This window comes from Equus quagga, chromosome 11 (assembly GCF_021613505.1).
Source record: "Equus quagga isolate Etosha38 chromosome 11, UCLA_HA_Equagga_1.0, whole genome shotgun sequence".
Lineage (NCBI taxonomy): Eukaryota > Metazoa > Chordata > Mammalia > Perissodactyla > Equidae > Equus > Equus quagga.
The window spans coordinates 70726025-70733868 of NC_060277.1; positions in this window are offsets into that span (position 1 = coordinate 70726025).

The following is a 7844-nucleotide window of genomic DNA, read 5'->3' on the forward strand; positions in this document are numbered from 1 at the left end:
GCGCGGGGCCGGCGGGGTGGGGAGGGCGGGGAGGCGGGGCCGGGCAACGGCTAGGACGCAGCTCGGGCCGCGCTGGCAGGTCCCCGAGGCCGAGGGAGTCGGTCCCTCCTCCAGGGGGCGGGCGGAGGCGACCCCCGCTCCCCAACCCCGTCCCACCGCCCCCGCCTTTTGTATTTCCCGATGTTTCCGAAGCTTCGAGCTCTCCCCTCCCGCGAGGAAGCTCCTGCGCGGGGCTCAGCGATTGCACCTTCTTTTGTGGCGTGGACTCGCAGTGCCGATCCCCACCCAGCCATTGGGAGGGGAGGGGGCAGGTGTCACGCCCTGCCCCGGGAAAGCTGACAATCGTTTGGCGGGAGGGAGAACGCTGGGCTGGCCTCCGGAAAGGAACAAGAGTGGCACTTAGCACCCTTGGGCCTTCTAGCCCCTCCCTGCGGCCTCCCCGCGCCCCGCACGCCTGCCCTTCCCGCCGAGCCTTGCTCCGCGGAGAAGCTCGGCGGCGGGCTAGAGGCTGGGCCTTTCCCTCGGAAGCCCCGTCTCCTACCCCTACGCCGCTGATAGGTCCTTAGGCGTGAGCACCGAACACTTTAGAAGAACCTCCTCGCAGAGCTCCTGGTGGAGAAAGTGTGGCCTGAAGGAAGTTTGAACTTATGGAAAGTAGCAGCCATAGACCCTTAGAGAGGATTACAGAGTGGCTTTGGCGGCAGGACCTGGTGTAGAGCTGACTGCAGCTCGGTTCTTTCCCGGGATGCCGACCAGGTATTTAGACTAGGAGCTGAGCTGGGGACATGAGCGGGAACGCTCCAGAGTCGGGCCGCCCTGCCAGAATGTGGAAGGGCAGCAACTGCCTTCAGGAGGTCGCTGGGAACCTGAAGGCTGCCCTGGGAGTTGTCCTAGTCCTGTTTATTGGTGCTCGTTTTGCCCAGCTTCCTAATTAGCTGGCTGCACCCAGAGGCGGGAAAAGGACCCGGCTGCTTGGAAGTGGCAGTTGTTAGAGGTTTGAGTTTGCTGGGGCGGGAGAGCGCAGGTTAGTCCTCAGCCTGGCCCCCTCCAGGGAGGCCCCCAATCCTATCAGGTGACGGGGTGCATGGTGCCCTTCTGTCTTGGTTGGGGAATGGCCAGATGGAAATGGAAGGCCCCCACCTCCAGCTGCGTTGCTCCCCTCTCCCGACCGAAGGCAGGCAGTGCAGTTCCAGTCCAGCTGGTTGCCCCTCCCCCCAAGCCCAGCCTAGAAAGACACACCGCTAGAGCCCTCCCAGCCCCACGCCATTCCTCCTCTGTTGGTCCTGCATCGAGTCCTAAGTGCCTGTGAGGTCTTCCAGGGGCTGCCGAGGGAGGACATGGGGTAGGGAGAGGCCTTTACCTCCCTCACAAACACCGCATTCTGGCAGGTCCCCACCCTGGCTGAGGTCGTACATTCTGTGTCACCCCGGGATCCGGGCAGTGAGCAGAGTCAATCTCTAAGGGTGATGAACCCTTCTCCCCATACGGCCGGCGGTGAAGAAGAGGGGGGAAGTCCGGAATCATATCCTCTTTCACTCTATATGTTAGAGGGAGGGGGAAATCAGCAGGAAGCAAACCCAGTGAGCACACTGCCACCTCACACCGACATATAGCCCCTCCCAGCTGGCCACACTCAGGGCTGCTGAGACCACTGAGCAATAACCAGGCCTGGTCTGGGCGTCCAGCCACTGGGATCAGACGGCCAAGGTGTGGCCACCCTTGGGACAGACAGTGCTCTCTAGTCTAACCTGAGCCACAGTAGTGGCCCAGGGTCCTTGCTCTGCCTGCCCCTGCCTCTACCCCCTGCCCCAGTCTCTGGTTGAGCCTCTGCCTTCTGTGCCCCCCTTCAAGTGTGTGTGATGCTGTACCCCTCGTCCTGTCGCCCTCCCTTTCAGAATGGGTCTGTGTGAGGAGGCCTTTCTTCTCTCTTGACTGCACTCACAGAAGGAGCCCAGAGGATGTGGGAAGGAGGGAAAGGGTCTCTTTCTGGAGGCACCCCCCAGACCTTCATCTTCCACAACCACACTTTTGGGGTGAACAGGGTGACTTTGTTACGTCGCTTCTTCTACAGAGATGGTGAAGTACTTGATCCACCTACCCACCTACTAAAAGCCATAGCAACACCCCCCTGGCCTCCCCCTGGCTCTATAGCAATAGCCCTCTTCCCCCTTCCCTCCTGGGGCCCCAAGGTGTCCTGCTGGGGCTCCCACCACACCCCCACCCCAGGGATCCTCCGGTGGCCTGCCTGTCTCTCCCCAAGTGACCCCATCAGCACCTCCCAACTCCTGTCCCTGTTCTAGCACCAGAGATAATGACATTTAATTGTTTGTGGGGTGCTTGGAGAGCCCTGAGATGAAAGAAAGTCCTAAGTGCGGGGGCGGCTGAGTCACTGAACGTCAGAGGTATTGGGCCCCCTTGGAAGGGAAATAAGGCGATCCTCCCCCCTCCACTAGCAGGCTGGAGGAGGGGCTGCGGCTGATACAGGGTCTCAATTTTAGCAGAAATTCCCTTTCCCCATCTGTCTCCTGGAAATAATGGACTAGAGACTCCCCTCCAGCTGCCTGCTCCGGGTTTTGGAACAGAACACTTGGTGCAGCAGAATGGGACTGGGAGTCAGTGGCCTGCTTGGCCTCAGCCTCAGGGTTGGGAGAGGCCCTCCCCATCCCCTAGCCTGGGGGACCCACCCTGCCAAAGGAAAGACTCCTTCCCACGAGCTCCTGGAAGGTCTGGGTAACTAGAAGGGAAAGGATTCTTTCTCCTCCTGGCTTCTCCCCTCTTCTCTGCTGCACGAAACCCCAGCGGGGCAGGGGTGTGTTGACAGAGACATTCAGGGGCCCTAGTTGGAGCTCCAGCCACACCCCAAGTGTGCACAGACCAGGAAGGAAAGTGCAGGTGGGGAACCCTCCCTGTTCTGGAAGCCAGCCAGGGACCAAGGGGCAATGCAGCATGAGGCTCTGAACCCCTGCCCCCTCATCCCACCCACAGTGGCCTGCAGTTGAGGGGACCAGTCCAGGGCTGAAATGGGGTAGCCCTTCTCCAAATAAGCAGCAGAATAGAGGCCTCCCTGGTAGAGAGGAAGGGGACCGAGAGGGTGTGGAGCAGCATGTCCTCAGTGCGGAGGGTGGGGCATCCCTAAGCGCCCTCTCGCTGAGGCGCCAGCCTTGAATGGGGGACAGGCAGGGCTTCAGAACCCCCTGGCAGGAGCCCCGTGAGCAGGGCAGAGGCATCCTGCTCCAAATTCTCTGTTGGCTGCGCTTTTTAATCCAATGCTTTTCAGAGTGTATTCACTCACCCACAGAAATAGAGCCCTGTGCTTTAGGGGTGACTGTCATATGCCTTATTCTTAATAAAATATCTGAAAAACACATAAGGCAGACCTCCTCTCTGTGGGCACTCCACCTCACCCCACTCCCGTTCCCGCAAGTATGGAGAAAGGATGCAGAAGAGGTAGAGAGTGGTTTGGGAGTCAGGCAGTGGATTAGGTGAGACTGGGAGCTGAGACTCTGGAGTCCCCTCACATAAGGCATAAGGCACTCATCTGAGATGTCCCAACGCACAGGCTAGCTGTGTCCCTCTCTCCATGCCACCCTGAACCAAATGAACGAACGAGACTTTCAATCACAGGCTCTTGGCTAGGGTTGGGAGGGATAGATTGGAAGGGTTCCATGCCTGCAATTGCCCATAATCCTGGCCTGGAAGGAATCCCGGGGTTCTGGCAATTTGGCCGGGCTGGTTCCCCCTTCCTGACACCCACCCCCATCTGATCCAGCTGCATCCCCGAGAAGAGCCCTATTCTTATCCTCCACTAATGAGGGTTATCCTGGGACTGCAGCTTGAGCGCTCAGTACACCCAGCACCCACAAGAATTCAAGCCTGTGTGTTTTAAGCGCGAGGCTGTGTTGTGGATGGCTGTAGGAGAAAAGCAGCAGCTCTGCATTCTAAGGATGCAGGGGACATATTGCTTTTGCCTGTGACCTTTCTTCTGATAACAGGACCCATCATTTCCTTTTGGGCAACTGCCTTTCTCCCATTTCAGTCCATGAGTTGGTGGGGGCGGTGCGGGGGGGGGGGGGGGGGGGGGCTGACTCCACCCAGATAAGGTAGGTCACGCTGGTTGGGTTGGAGATGGGCACATGACTCAGTTTGAGCCAATGAGAGTCGATCTCAGGACTTTTACTGGAACCATTCACTCAACACACCAAGTTAGGTGCTGGGGATACAGCAGGGAACAAAACAGGACTATTGAGAAGGACACTCTGGGGTGGCTAAAATGGCAGAACATCAGCCTGGAAGTCTGGCAGGCTGGACCACACCTGCAGCAAGCCTGGGAAATACGGCCCAGGCCTGTGCTTGTCCCTGGCCTTTTATCTCCCAGGGCAGCTAGAAGAGGGAAGCCCCAGCACTGGATAAACATCTACCAAGGGTCTGCGATCCCATGTTCAGTTAGAGAAAAAGGAGCCAAGAAGGGGAAGGAAGAGACGGGATTGGCCTTAGGATCCTCCAACAGAGCCCTGGGGGTGCTTGGCTGAGCCCAGCCCAGAGTTGCAGTGCAGGGTGGAGATGTGCAATGACAGCACCAGATAGCTCCGAGATCATCCGTGCAACCCCCTCATTTTGCAGATGAGGAGACTGAGGCCCAGGGCATCTCGCTGTCGCCCCTTCCCTCCTGGCAGTTCTGCCCACACAGGTTTGGGGGTGAGGAAGGTGGGGCATCTCCTTTCTCATAGGTCCCTTGAATCAGGCCTGCAACGGACGGGACTACTTCCCACAATCCAGGGGGTTTGGGTTCCTGCTCACCTCACCAACCCCTTGGGAACTCTAAAAAGGAGAGGAGAAGTAGGCATGCCCAGCCAAGTGGGTACATCCATCATAACAATAATTAGAGAGGTGGGACGCTTTAAGCAGGCTAATTACATAGGCTTGGTCTCAGCCTCGATAAGCCTCCCTTCATACTTACTTAGCATCTTTCCCCAGGGGTCCTAAAGATGGGAAAACTGAGGTGCTCAGGAATGCTACCCAGGCAGCCCTGAGGATGGGGGTTGTGTAACAGGAGCCTGCTAGGGAAAAGGGAAGGGGATCCTTGGAAGCCAAGATGTAGGTTTTAAAGCTGCTGGAACCAGATAGTCACCAGACACAGGGACAGACCAATCACCGGCACCCATGCTGACCAGTTGGCACTCAGGCCCTGACCAAGAGGACAGGGGAGGAAGGCCAGGGCATGGTGCAGGCTGGTGCCTCTCCAGGGCTCAGCCCAGTGGGTCTCAGCCAGGCATTGTGGAAATGCTGTGAAGCTCTGGATACAAAGGTCAAAGCATACAGTACACAGAAGGGATATCTGCAAGGAAAGCCAAGATATTATAAATAACGATGGGGGTCAAAGGTGAAAGACTGGACTGCTAGCAACCCTCCCCCCTCAACATCCTGTGGAGCCCTCAAAAGCACTGCTTGGGACCCCCTACTCCCGGGTCACCCCTTCAATCAACATATGTGCATTAAGTACCTACTATGCATCAGGCTCTAGGAAGATGCTGAGGATACCCAGATAAATAAGGTGTGGTCCTCGCCTTCAAGAAGTTCCCCAGTCTAGCAGCTGGACTCCACCTGAGAACCAGACATTCCAGTTTGGCCAAGGCGTTATCAATGTATGCTTGCTGTCCAGTGTCATTATTAATAGTGTCCGCTGTCACTCTCAAAAGTGTCCTGGTTTGAATAAGTTATATAGTCACCTTAATGATCCCCATCTGTTTAATCTGTACACAGAACATATCATATAAAAAACTGGGCTAGATTTAGATGAAAGAGGAGTGAACATTGGTGGAAGGAATATCAACAATCTAAGACATGCAGATGACACCATCTTACTTGCAGAAAGCAGCAATGACGTGAAACGACTTCTGATGAAAGTGGAAGAAGAAAGCGCCAAAGCACGACTGCATTTGAACATCAAGAAGACAAAAATCATGGCTATAGAAGAACTACACAACTTTAGTGTAGACAATAAAGACCTTGAAATTGTTGAAGATTTTGTTTACCTCGGTTCAGTCATCAATTTAAATGGAGAGTGCAGGCAAGAAATCAAGAGAAGACTGAGACTCAGAAGGGCAGCCGTGAAAGAACTGGGAAAGATCATCAGGGGTAAGGAAGCGTCACTGTAGACTAAGGCCAAGATTATCCACACCCTCGTATTCCCAGTTACTATGTACAAGGGCAGAAGCTGCACAGCGAAAAAGGCTGACGGGAAAAAATGGATTCATTTCAAATATAATGTTGGAGGGGAGCTCTGCCAATACCTGGGACTGCCATAAAGACGAACGAGTGGGTCCTATAGCAAATTAAGCCTGAACTATCGCTGGAGGAAAAATGATAAAACCGAGGCTGTCCAACTTTGGGCACTTCATGAGAAGGCAGGATTCCTTGGAAAAGACAATAATGCTGGGAAAAGTAGAAGGCAGCAAGAAAAGAGGAAGACCAAATATGAGATGGACTGACTCCATAAGGACAGCCATAGGCGTGAGTCTACACAAGCTGAGTAGGGTGAGGACAGACATTGTGGCCGTCACTCATTTGTAGGGTCTCCAGGAGTCAGAGCTGATTTGACAGCACATACCTCACACACACACCCTACCCACAGCACAATGTGTAGACAATGGTGGGAATAGTTAAGGAAAGTGGTGGGAGTAGTTGCTGTTAAGACTGTGATGAACAGACATTGGTGGAGGCAGCCTGAAAGCAAAAGTCTGCTTAACATGTGATCAGAGGTCAGACTACCAGACTACAGAGAAAGTGGTCACAGGATGATGCTTTTTTTTTCTTTTTTTTTTTTTGGTGAGGACGATTGTCCCTGAGCTAACATCTGTGCCGATCTTCCTCTATTTTATATGTGGCTTGCCGCCACAGCATGGCTTGATGAGTGGTATAGGTCCACACCCAGGATCCAAACCTGCAAATCCAGGGCTGCCCAAGCGGAGTGCATGAATTTAACCACTACACCATCGGGCCGGCCCCAAGGATGATGCTTTTTGTGTGTATCACTTTCCCCGTCCCCAGACTTGCTGCCTCCCATATCAAAACTGAGCTATGCTTCTGGTTATGAGTAGTGTTACCAACATGAGGGGGCTTCCAGCTTCAGCTACACTGGACTAGGCACAATTCTCCAAATTCTTTGAGTTTCATGGGTACAAACTAAGTACTCATCAGTCTGGAGACTGGTCAAAAGAATTATGGTACAGCCACACAATAGAATATTATCCAGCCATAAAATCGAATGAGAAAGCTCTTTGTGTACCCATATGGAACAATCTCCAGAATATATTATTGTTGAATAAAAAAAAGCAGGGTGAAGAATAGCAGGTACAGTATGTTACCATTTGTGTAACTCAAGGGAAAAGATATATATATTTTTTAATTGAGGTATAATTGACATATATATATTTATATGCAAAGAATATCTCTAGAAGAACATAAAAGAACTGGTAACCTTGGTGGTCGGAGGAGAGAAACTAGGTGGCTGGGGGCAGGTGAGAGATTTCACTGTATATCCTTTTGTACTTTTTTAAGTCTGAACCATGTGAATCTATTACCTATTCAAAATTCTAAATACAATTAAAATGCTTTTTAAAAATAACTAAATGAGTGAATAAATTCCCACAGTCGCTCCTTCTGTGTCTGCCCATATTATTCTTCTGACTTGTTCATTAAAATCTTTCTTACCTCTCAAAGCTAAGAGCCGCCTCTTTCCAGAAGCCCTCCCGACTGACTCTCCTGCACACTCCAAACAGCCTTCTTTAAAGGCCTTTTATTCTGCAGCCTTGGAGGTGAAGTAACTGTGCGCATCTCACTTCATC